We start from the raw sequence: 12,053 nt of genomic DNA, 5'->3' as shown, positions 1-12,053 counted from the left end.
ACCTAATCTTTTTTTATTGGGGTAATAAATATATAACAAAAATTTTGTCATTTTAATCATTTTAAAGAATATAATTCAGTGACATTAAGTATATTCACATTGTTGTGCAACCATCACCACCATCTATCCCCAGAACTTTTCCATCATCCCAATCATATCTCTTCTTTGAGATGGGATGTCAGCTAGCATGCCAATTACGAGCCATCATCCTCCTTCTTTCAGCCTCAAGTACTCATGGATAGAGACTTCTTGCTGCACAGTCATCACCAACCAGTGAAAAGATCCACTGGTCTCTCAAATGGCCAAAGTGAACACAAAGTAAGAGGATTCTGTCTATTTCATGGAATCTATCTTCAAAGACTCTAACCCTAACCTTGATTGTATTTTCACAACACCTGTGAATCTAGAGTGTCATGAATAATCTCTGACATTTCTACTACACAGAAAACACCCCCTAGCTAACAGCTCTAAAATTAGGGCAATTGATATAATTATTATCATGCATCATGAAGTGGCTTATAAAGAGGGAAGAAGCTCACTTTCTATTGTGCAGCTACTCTTGGAGCAAAACTCTTATGTAAGAGGATGACTTGGTGGAGAAGAATTTCTTGAGATTCAAATTCAACATTTCCACCCACAGATTGTCAAAGGTTTGGCTGTTTTCCCCCAAACAAAGCATGATTTTATTTGGCAGCATTGCTCTCCCAAGTGTCCTACTCCCAACTGTAGCCGCTGGCACGGGTATGAAGCTGTCCTCCATCCCTTGCTCACCTAGACAGCACTCCTTCCTGTGCAGTTTAGTTCTTTCTTCAAATTTCCTTGTGTCCATGTCACTTTCATATGTGTGGGAAGAAAAAGGGGAGGTGAGTTCTGGTGATTTCTCATTGTTTTAGGTAGAGTGAAGGGATTTCGTGTTTATCTACAGCCTCACTGAGGGGCCTTCCACTCAGCATTTTGACCTGATTATGTGCCACATCCCACCTCCCCAGGCACGTGAAGTCTGTGGATCTGTAGCATCATTTATCTAAACCAAACGTACGACAGAGACTATTCACACTGAATGTGATTGGTTGCCCCCTTCTGGGTTCTGGGCAATTCATAGACTGAATATCTCTTCAAACAATATTTAAAATCTGATTGTATACTCCAGATAGAAAAGTTTATTTTATGATGTGGCAATACTTTATTTGAGTTTATCTCTCAACTCACGTGTAGTACACTCTGATGAGAAGAAATCCTAGAATCTCATTCAAAGAAGGCAGCATTCTGGCATGACTGTGTGGCACTAGGTAAGCACATAAATCTTTCTGTGTCACACTATTTCACAGTGTTACGATTTCAGAGTCTCAAAGTCCTGCAGAACCATATTATTTGCAGTTTCACAGTCCAAGCAGACCCCAGGTCTCACAGTTATGAGATCTCAGTTTGCAATGCATGGCCTCCAGGTCCTCCTGGAGCTGGAAGCCTAAAATCACCGCAAATATACTTAGTGCTAGAGGCACATTGAGTCTAAACAAAGCTGCAACCAGTCCTTCATCAAGTTCACCAGTGGATCGAAGACAGCCACTTAGCAATGCAGGACACCATGGGCTAGAATGAATAGCAAAGAAAGATCTTCCTGTTATATGTATTAAAGTCACCATTCTATCCAGAGCTATCTCAACTACTGAACATAACATGTGAACAATAGGAATGACAACCAACTTCTTATCAGCAACAATGGAGACCAAAAAAATGCTGAAAGTAAGAAACTGTCAACTTAGCATTCTATATGCAAAGTTGGGTCTCAGAAAATAATATCCCTAAATATGGCACTTTGACATGCTGAACTAGAGAAGCAGCCTCAATTCTCTCTGACCTCCTCTCCACCCCCCGTTCTTGCCTCTCAATCTTCTGTCACTCACAAAGCACAGGATGAGGCTATTCTTCTCTACCTATAACAAATATCAGAGCCACCAAAGAGGAATACAATTGACTTTCAGCCCTTCTCTAAAATTGCATTAATCAGAGAAGATTAAAACTCACATCACAAAGAGACTGAAAATTAGACAACACACCTAGAGCCCAGATAAATTTTGTCTCTGCTCCTATTCAATTCCCCAAAAGAATTATTTACTAACCACTGTCTGAGCATTGGGCACATTCTTTCCCCCCAAAAGCCACTTACTACTCCTCGAAATGGCTACATTTTCCCCCATCTTCCTTTCCTCTAAGCAGAAGGGGATGTAAGCATCTAGACCTCGTCAAGGTACGGGGTGATCATTCTCCTGTGATGCCCCCATTCTTAAACATGTTGAATAAATTTATATGCCTTTCTCTCCTATTAATCTTCCTATTTTCAGTTCATTTTCAGTGAACCTTTAGATAGCAGAGGGAAACCATTACCCCTTGGCCCCTACACCAGCGAAAATAGCTTTCAAATATAAAGGAAAAATAAAATAGTTTCATTTAAACAAAAACTGATATAATTTATTAGCTATGAAACTTCACTGCTAAGAGATGATAAAAAAAAAAGTTATACAAGCTTAAGAAATTGATGCCAGATAGAATTTTTAGCATGTAGGGAGGAATGAGGAGTAGTATTCATAATCACAGAGACACAGAATAAAGAACATGTCACATATATACACAATGGTATAATATTCAGCCATAAAAAAGAACTAAATTCTGTCATTCACAGCAACGTGGATGGAATTGCATGTCATGTTAAGTGAAGTAAACCACACACAAAAAGACAAATATCACATTCTCACTCATATGTGGGAGCTAGAAAAGTGGATCTTGTGGAGGGGGAGAGTAGAATGGTGTTTCCCAGAGACTGAGAAAGGATGACGGAGGGAGAATGAAGAGAAGTTGGTTCATGGATACAAAAACACAGTGAGATATGAGGAGTAAGTTCGAATGTTCCATAGCACAGTAAGGTGACCATCATTAACAACAATGTATTACATATTTCAAAATAGCTAGAAGAAATAATTTGAAATGTTCCCAACACAAAGAAATGATAAATGCCCGAGGTGACGGGTGTCCTAAATACCCTGACTTAGTCATTACGCATTCTAGGCATGTATCAATGTAACATGTGGCACTCCAAAAATATGTACAAATGTTATGAATCAATAAAAAAATGGAAAATATGTGTATAAATATTAAAAAAATTTGTTTCTTAAACATTTTAAAAGTCAATTCATAGTTTAAAGAAAAATAATACATTGTAATGTTTATAATGTATGTAGAAGTGAAATACATGTCAAAAAAAATAAATGAGGCAAAGTACAGTAAATGGAATTATACATGTGGGCAAAAAATCAAAAAGGATATAAAAGATTGAAACAGCCCTATTCAGTAAAATTGACCTAATTGATATTCATAGAATACTCCATTCAAGGACTGCAGAATATGCATTGTATTCAAGTGCACGCAGCACATTCACTGAGCTCTCTACCACACACTACACGATAAAATAAGCCTCCATTGAAACCATACAGTTTGCTTTTTAACCATAATTAAATTAAATTAGGAATTGATAATAGGAAATTATCTAGAAAAACCTCAAGTATTTGGAAGTTAATCAACACTTCTAAGTAACCCAACGTCAAAGGAGAAATCAAAATGGAAGTTAGAAAATAGTTTGAATCGCACGATGATAAAAAACACTGTATCAAAATTTGTGGGACACAGAGCAAATCTTAGAAGAAAATGTATGGCATTAGTGCTTTGTATGTAAGAAAAATATAAAATTAAAATCTAATTTTCTACTCCCAGAATCTAGCAAAAGAGTAAATTAAATTTGGAATATTACTAAATTGGAAGACTACTCAGCAACTAGAAGTAACCATGTACTGATCCCTGCAGCAGAACATTAGTTGACCAAAAATAAGCCAGCCATAGAGAGTGCATACTGCATGATTGTACACATATAAAATTCTTGGACAGGCAGAACTAAGCTCTGATGATGGAAATCAGATTAGTACTTTTCTTGACGGTATGAGGCAGAGAACGACTGCAAAGAACCTTCATCAACTCATTTAGTCATAGCATCCCTGTGAGGTAGACAAGCTGTATTATCTTCATCTTAAAGACAAGGAAACCTAATTTTGGAGAGATTAAGTGAAATCCTAAATCATAAATAAAGTCATAAGTCAAGAAATTACCAGAATTGGGACTAGATTATAGAGATTCTGATGGAAGTCCAGTAACCCTTTTGCTTCACTCCATTGTCACCGCCATACATAAGCTGAGTCAGGTTTCTGCAATACAGAATCGCCATGGCTGCAGTTATAGCCAGCGTTTTCAAGGTCCTCCTCCATGCCAGCCACGTGCTAGTGCTAGGTTATTTGCATATGTCAGTTCACTTTGTGCCACTTATCATCAAGGAAGGCTTTAGCCAACTGTCTCACTAAATGAGACCCTCCCCCTCCCACACACATCCATTTAACCCTTCTGACTCTGCGATCCATCCTACAATTGTGTGGTCAGTTGATATAGTATCCCCACCTCACCAAGGAGACCCTGGGACTCAAGAGAGGTTAATGTCATGAACACACTGCAAAATCAGTGCAGGTCAGTTGCATTTTCAATTCTGAGAGACATTATTAATAGATACACTACTACTCAGAAGTGTGTTTTTGTTTTTTTGCTTTCTCTCCCCAACCCCACCTTGAATAGTATTATACTGAATTTGAGCACAGGCCTTAACAGTTATGAGATCAATGTTATTATAGTTATTACCATTAAATATTATGTCTATGCTTCTTAATGAAGCTGTTCATTGATTTTACCCCCGAACATGGTGCAGGAGTGTGTCTTTCTTTCCCTATAATTAAAGAACTTGTGGCTCAGAGAAGTTAAGTTCCTTGTAAGGTCACAGAGATAGTGAACTCAATCTCCCATATTCTTCTTCAGAGACCTCTCCACCACATATGGCCTAAACATTATAAAGAAAAATAAGCATATAGGAAGGAGATCACAGAAGTGGCTTACTGAGGATTAAGCAAGCAGGAGGCTGTACAAGAAATTGACGAAAGGCACATGCCAGAGTCAGCATCCAGCTCCCTCCCCTGTGCCACTCCCTTGTTCCTGGATATTAAACCCACTTGGGTTCATAAACAGAAGAACCTGTGGTCATCCTGAAGGTGCTGCTGCCCTTCCCCGGTGCTGCCTGCAGGTAGGGCACGAGCTGTGAGGCTAAGCCAGGGGTCAGCACTAAGACTGGCCCGTCGGAGTGGGTGGGTCTGAGTGAGCTGCCACCAGAGCCGCTCATTTAGATGCAATGAATGCTCTGTGTTCAGCCACCCCACACCGATGACTTTGGCAGGGAGATCACTGGCATCTGGGTGCCACCAGGCAGATGTTATTAATTTGCCTAACTACAGTGCGTGCAAGAAATAACAGATACAATAACCGAATCCCACACAACGGCCTTGACAGGGAATATCGGGAATTCTCAGAAAGACTCTATTTCAAGTCTTGTGCTCTGCCAAACACACGTGCTGCCCAGGGGGCTGTTTTAGGAGAAGCAGTAGAGGGGGAGAGGAAAGCGATGAGCTCTGGGTGCTAATCTTAGCAAGCCTGCTGATTCTCTCTGTCCCCACGACAGGGCACGTGGACTGTAATTGCTCTGGGGATAGAGATTATATCTCATTTTAAACTGCAATGTCCAGACCAGTGCACGAAACACAGTATTTCTTAAAGGTATGTTGAAATGGTTAGTAACCTGAACCAAATTTGTTTCAAAATCAGTGAATGTTGCTCACACCGTTATTAGAGACTCATGGGAGGACTCAGTAAACAGATGAACAAAGGAACATAAATAACTTTTGTAAATCTTGGTTTTCCTCATCAAGAAAATGGTGAAAATAAAATCTCCCTGGAAGTTGTGAATCTCACATGCAATACATATGTAAATGCTGTGAACTGGATAGGTTCTTACCAATATGAACAATGCACTTGCAGAGAGAGAGAGAGGGAGGGAGAGAGGCAGGTTCCAACAGGAAATCCTTGTGGAAATGTCTCTGTTTGAGCAGTATTCTGCAGTAGTGACCTATTAATACCCTCAGCCCCATGAAAGACGTGTACCAATTATGCTTAAATGTTCTGAATGATGCTCAAAGGGTTTTCCCCCAAAAAGAGTGCAAACTAAAGCTAAGGATGGGCTGGAAGCCCAGAGCTAATTAGAAATGCATTTTCTTTTATTTAAGAGGGTACCTTTGAACAAACTGCTATTCAGGGTATGTGCAGATATGAATTCCCAACAGGCATTTATAGGGGAAAAAATGAGAGATAGGTGTTAGGCACTGGCTATTGCTGGTAGCTGAGAGGAACTCTGAAGTGATAGATTTTAGGAGGTTAAAATAGAATCAAACTGTTGAATTCTCCCTCTTTTCCTAATCTTTCTTGCCCATTATATTATTATAAGTGCATATATGTGTATCCACTTGTCATTTCATAGAAACAGCTATTTGATTAGAAGACCACTCAGAAATTGATTGCTGTGTAAGAATCTAATTGTATCCTAACAGTTGGCAAGAGAGAATGAATGATCCACACCACTCACCACCCTGCCTCTTTTGCCTGGTTATGGCCTCCAGAGAAGAGGAAAAACACAAGGACTTCAGACAACAGTGGAGAAAAACTGTCATTCCCATCTGATCCTTACCACTGGTTCAGTGATCCTGGGCTTACGGAGCCCCCTCGGTTGGGGCTGTGCTGGCGACAGCCATGTGCTCGTGTTCCATTCCCTTCTCGTAGGAGTCACTGCCAGCTGTGTGCTCTCACTCCGCTGGCGCTGTGTAACGCCACCACGGAAGATATACTTGCTTACTTCTCTGTCCCTGGCAGTAGCAATGCCCCTTAGCAGGTATTGGTGCTTCTTCATTCCCAGCCGGCCCTGGTGCAAACTTTATGACACACGTGCTACTGTGCAGCTGGTGGCCAACTTGCCATTTCATCCTCGTCTCTCTGTTCTGACCTCAGCTGTCAGCCATTCTCCTGCAATGTGGTGTGGACACTTCAGAAAATGAAATCCAAAGTGAGGTCCTAACATCAGCCACTTTGTTATTCATTTACCCATATGAAAGTCATTTCTGATATAAACCTTATCAGATATAAAGTCTCCAAACACACTGAGGGATCCCCATCCTAACTCATCACATATATCCCTTTCCTTTCCCAGTGGTGGGGTGTCATAGGATTGCCAGCAGAAGTTGCTTAGAACCCACGACTATGGTGGGGAATGTCTTCAATTCAGTGACTCTCCCAAAGGAGGTGCCGGTGTTGTCAGAGTGACCAGCTACCAGCCCCAGGCAGAAAAATTCAGCTTCCCGTAGTTGGAACACCCCATGGTCAGGGAGCATCTGCGTCTCTACCGCAACTCCCCCCATCAAAGTGACTAGTTCTATGTCCTATTTTCTCAACGTTCTTCTAGTTTGATGAACCAGCGTACTCCCCTGTAAATTATTTGCATTAAAACTTAATCAATAACTTAAGCAAAAATTGAACTCGTTGAATGTCATGAATTATAAGCACCAAGAAAGGGAATTGATAAAGTTATTTTAAAGTAGAATTTGAAGAATCCTTAAATTGCCATTGGCTTCTGCCTGTTTATAGCTTTAACAATTGATTTGGAAAGAATCTTCTGAATGAAACTGCTCAAAATTCTTCCTAGACCAATAAAAACCTTACATATATAAAAAGTCTATCAGATTCCCTATGACCATGACTGTAAGTGTCCGGATCACTTATTACTAGAAAATAAAATATGACCAGCTAATTTAGAAATCACATATATCAAGCTGGAGCCAAACAGCAATATGGCTTTGTTACCCACTGGCTCGGATGATGCAGACCACTAATTATTCTTAAAGGCATTATGTATATAAAGATAAATATTTGTGCAATGAATGAGTGCAGACATATTTCGCCAAACTCCTCCATTTCTATTGCTGTGATAGTTCTGAAGTTCCGGATTTTGTGTGACTTCTGCTGTGCTAAGTATAAGGGGTAATAAAGTGACTGTTGACAACAGTGTCATGTATTTGTTTCTATCTCTGCGCTGAGAGAGAGAACACCAACATGTATGGCAGCTGCGCCATATGGCACACGCCTGGAAAAGACTGAAATAACCGCTTAGCAAAATCCGACTTTTCACATTCCACTAAGGGGAATAGAAACAATGTCTTTGCCCTTTTGAAAAATAAATAGAAAGCTTTTTCAACTTTCTCATCGACGAAGTTGGGAACTAGAGCATGGGAGTTGGCAGCAGGGCCTGACCTTCCATTAGAGCAACCTGGAGTTAAGGACAGATGTTGCAGCAAGGGCCAAGCCCCGGGCTAGAAAGGGAATAACCGACATGTGTGGGGTAAAGCCCTGGGGCAAAGGGCAAAATGGAAACCAAGATGCAAAGACACACAGGCTACGGGCTCCCTTCTGTGCTTGCGGGCACGGCAATGGCTTTAGCAGGTCATCTCGCCAAATTTTCCCCTTCCCAACACCATCTATCTCTGTTTTATCTGCTTAATTTTCCTTCCTACACTTATCACCACCTGACAAAATAAATACACGTATGGGCCTGCGTGTGTGTATGTGTGTGTGTGTGTGTGTGTGTGTGTGTGTATTCATTCATTTGCCTGTCTCCTTGGCATGACACTGAAGCTTCGTGGGAGCAGACTCTTATCCTAGAATCTCAGGTGAAAGAGGAGGCCCATAAATATTTTAATGAATGAAGGAATGTTATGAGGCATTTGTTTCCCTACTTTTTTCATCATAAAACCCTGTGATTTTATCCTAGTGCATCTCGAGGAAATAGTGCTCCGCAGAAATGCGAACATAATGTCGTAACAGAAGAACTTCCTGTTCATAGCTTTTGATAGAAAAACAAAGGATGGGAATTTTAAGAATTTTTTTTCAATGAAACATCATGAGTTTAAGGGGGAACTGGAATGATATTACAGTTTAGAGCTCTTTCTACTACCACCGCTGACTTTAGGGCTCTTAATACTCAGACTAGAGTGCTTCACAGAGTTCTGGGTTCTGGGTCCTGCTGCCCCTTCTATTTAGCTGACCAGAGAATAGGCTGAGGCCGGCGTGATTTCTCAAGGACCAAATGATGACTAAAAGGTTCTAGGACTCTCTTATCCTTGTTTCCTCCCCAGAGATGTCAGGCTCCAGGTATCAGTGTCTACACTGGGAGATAAGCCCCAAATCACCTGGCCTGTAGTCGATTTTCTCCAAAGATAATTTGACTTCCCTGAATGAGAACCTTTGAGGAGACAGCAGATTCTCATTGAAAAAGGAAACATGACAGTAGACACCATGTGTCTTTCTTTTTTTTCTTTTTCATTCATTTTCCTGAGATCCAGATCTCAAACTAGTACTCTACAAAGAAGATATAAGCTCAGTGTCAGCCTTTGGCAAAACCATATAATAGACCAAGTTTATTGTGATCTGCACCTTCACTCCTGTTCCCTTTCTGCTCTTAGCTGACTTTCTAGGTTTTGTTTTTTTTTTTCCTGTTAAATTGTAAGTGATTCAAGCATTGGCCTTTCCTAAGGAAAGTGAGCATGTGAATTTTTAAAAGGGACACTTAAAACACAAGAGATAAAAGAAGAAAGGGAAGAAGGAAGAAAAATTTCACATGCTAAAGAAATTAATTTCTGATGCTAGTTTGGTTGACAAGTGGAGGCAGAATCCCTGGATATTAGTTGCAAGTCCTGAGGACTGAGACCTGAGTAGATACAGACGTGCATAATACCTGGCCTGTGGTTCACCTCCCCTCATTTCCACCACCACCTTCCGCATCTCCTTCCTGGATCACAGCAACAGCCTCCCGGCAAGCATTCCACCTCCAGTGTTATTCCCATCTCATCAATCTGACAAGAGAGTTCATTACCTTTAAGGTCAAGAATGCATAGGGCCCTCTGCTTTCCAAACCTTCTCGTGCTGCTTCTTTCCTCACTATGTTTCTTCTGCCATATCAAACATTAGAGGAGCCCTCAAACACCAAACAGAGTGGCGAACTCATTCCTTAAGCATCTTCTCCACTGTCCTCTTCCCCACTCCCTTTGTTCAAGCTGACAGCACTCTCCTTGTCATCCCCATGCTCTCTTTTGTCATAGCAACACATCAACAAAAATGTTCGTATTCAGGTTGGCTTCCTCTCCTAGTTGGCATGCACCTTGAGGGCCACTTCCCTGATTCCTTTTTGTGTCCCTAGCACCTGCACAAGCGACAGCACACAGAAGGTGGGAAATGCTTGTTTGTCCCCATGAATTCAATGGAACTTTAGATAAACCTCAGTACAAAGAAAAGAGGGGATATCAGTAGAGGAAATTTCTGGTTGTCCACTATCATCAAGCACAAAAAAATGTAAACCTTTGGTCTAATCCAGGTATCTGTTATCATGAAATCATTTCCTCTGAACTATGATGCCTCTATGAAGATACTGACTTTTTCATTCTTCATTTCACTGACTGTCCCTAGATCTCCCTTGAGAAGTGTCACTGGATCATTGGCTGCATGATGCAGGATGAAGCTCAGGGGCTTTGAAGGAAGGTACCCTTGAAAATCACCTCCAACTATTATTTAATGTACAGCTTTAGGCCATTCATATCATCTTTCAGAATCTTGATGTCTTCATCTATTAAATACAGATAACAATGTCATATGAAATTAATCATATATATTAGTCACATGTTTATTTATTTCCTAGAGTAACATAACATAGTGGTAGTCACCTCAAAATACAACTTGGTGGAAGGTATTATAAACTGAATGTTTGTGTCCCCCCAAAATTCATATGTTGAAATCTTAATCCCCAATGTCATGGTATTAGGAAGTGGAGCTTCTGAGAAGTAATTAGTGCGTGAGGATGGATTCCCCCATGACAGTATTAGTGTCCAAGACAAGGAAGAGAGCCAGCCCTCTCTCCCTTGGTTCTGCACCATGTGAAGACGCAATGAGAAGACAGCTATCTGCACACCAGAGTGCCGGCCCTTGCCATACACTGGATCTTCCAGCATCCTGACCTTGGACTTCCCAGCCTCCAAAAATGTGAGGAATAGATTTCTGCTGTTTAAGTCTATTGCAAACTTGTCATAGCAGCCCAAACTGACTAAAACAGAAGGTCTTTAGAATTGCCAACCTGCACTAAATACTCATCCAATTTAAACAGAAAAAGCTTGCTCATTATGCAAATTCAATGTCAAAGAACTCCTCAGCCTCTCTTATCTACAAGAGTGTCACCCAAATTTTCTTCTGTACAAAAATGCCTGGGAGCTTTTATTATTGTAACATGGTGAGGTCCTAAGACAGAAGAGCTGAGACTCACGAAGATACAGCGATGCTCAATGTTAGCTCCTGGTCAGTAGACTGCTGGGCTTGATAGTGCACAAGATAAAAACGTCTGGAGCAAAATGCTGGGGGACCTGAATTCTAACCCCAAATGTATATTATGCAGTTATTTTATTACTATGATTATTGTTGTTGTTATTATTGACACGTTAACAGAGGTATTGGGTCCATTTATACAAAGATGTATCTACTGCCTCAGTGAATTTACTCAGCTAAGAAATTCAGTGAATTTTTGTTTATTTTCATGGCTTTCTGGAACATCTAGAACCAGCTATTCATTAGAAAAACTATAAAATTGAAAACAAGACCCTGACACTGTATTTAAAGTAGCAAGCTATTTTTGAATTGAAAAGTTGTTTAAAAAGAAAAAAAAAAAAAACAGTGATGCTTGTTGTAGCCTGCATTTCATTTCAGTTCTTTACAACATACTTATTAAAGCATTTTTCTATCTAAAAAAGAAAAAAAAAGACCCCCTAGAACTGTGAATTGATTAGCCTTCTCCAGTAGTTTGCAACAGTGCTTCCACTGCTGACATTAATCATGCTTCCAGCGGCTGCCTTCCACCAATACCAGGGAGGTCTGTATGCTCAATATCGAATGCAAAGGATCAACACCAGATAAATATATTTGTACCTTGCTGCATTGAGGAAAACTCAGGCCCTGTTCATACTTCGCTTCATTCCCAAGTTTAAATGGTGAATTTC

At 40.4% G+C, this 12,053-nt stretch overlaps 1 protein-coding gene across 2 annotated transcripts in view; it reads right to left on the bottom strand.

Moving 5' to 3' along the window:
• The window catches only part of CNTNAP5 (contactin associated protein family member 5), a 773,538-nt gene that overhangs the window by 432,458 nt on the left and 329,027 nt on the right, over positions 1-12,053 (bottom strand). The gene's annotated exons all lie outside the window — the stretch shown is intronic.

This window comes from Lemur catta, chromosome 8, assembly GCF_020740605.2.
Source record: "Lemur catta isolate mLemCat1 chromosome 8, mLemCat1.pri, whole genome shotgun sequence".
In the NCBI taxonomy this organism is placed as follows: Eukaryota; Metazoa; Chordata; class Mammalia; order Primates; family Lemuridae; genus Lemur; species Lemur catta.
This window is presented reverse-complemented; position numbering and strand designations above follow the sequence as displayed.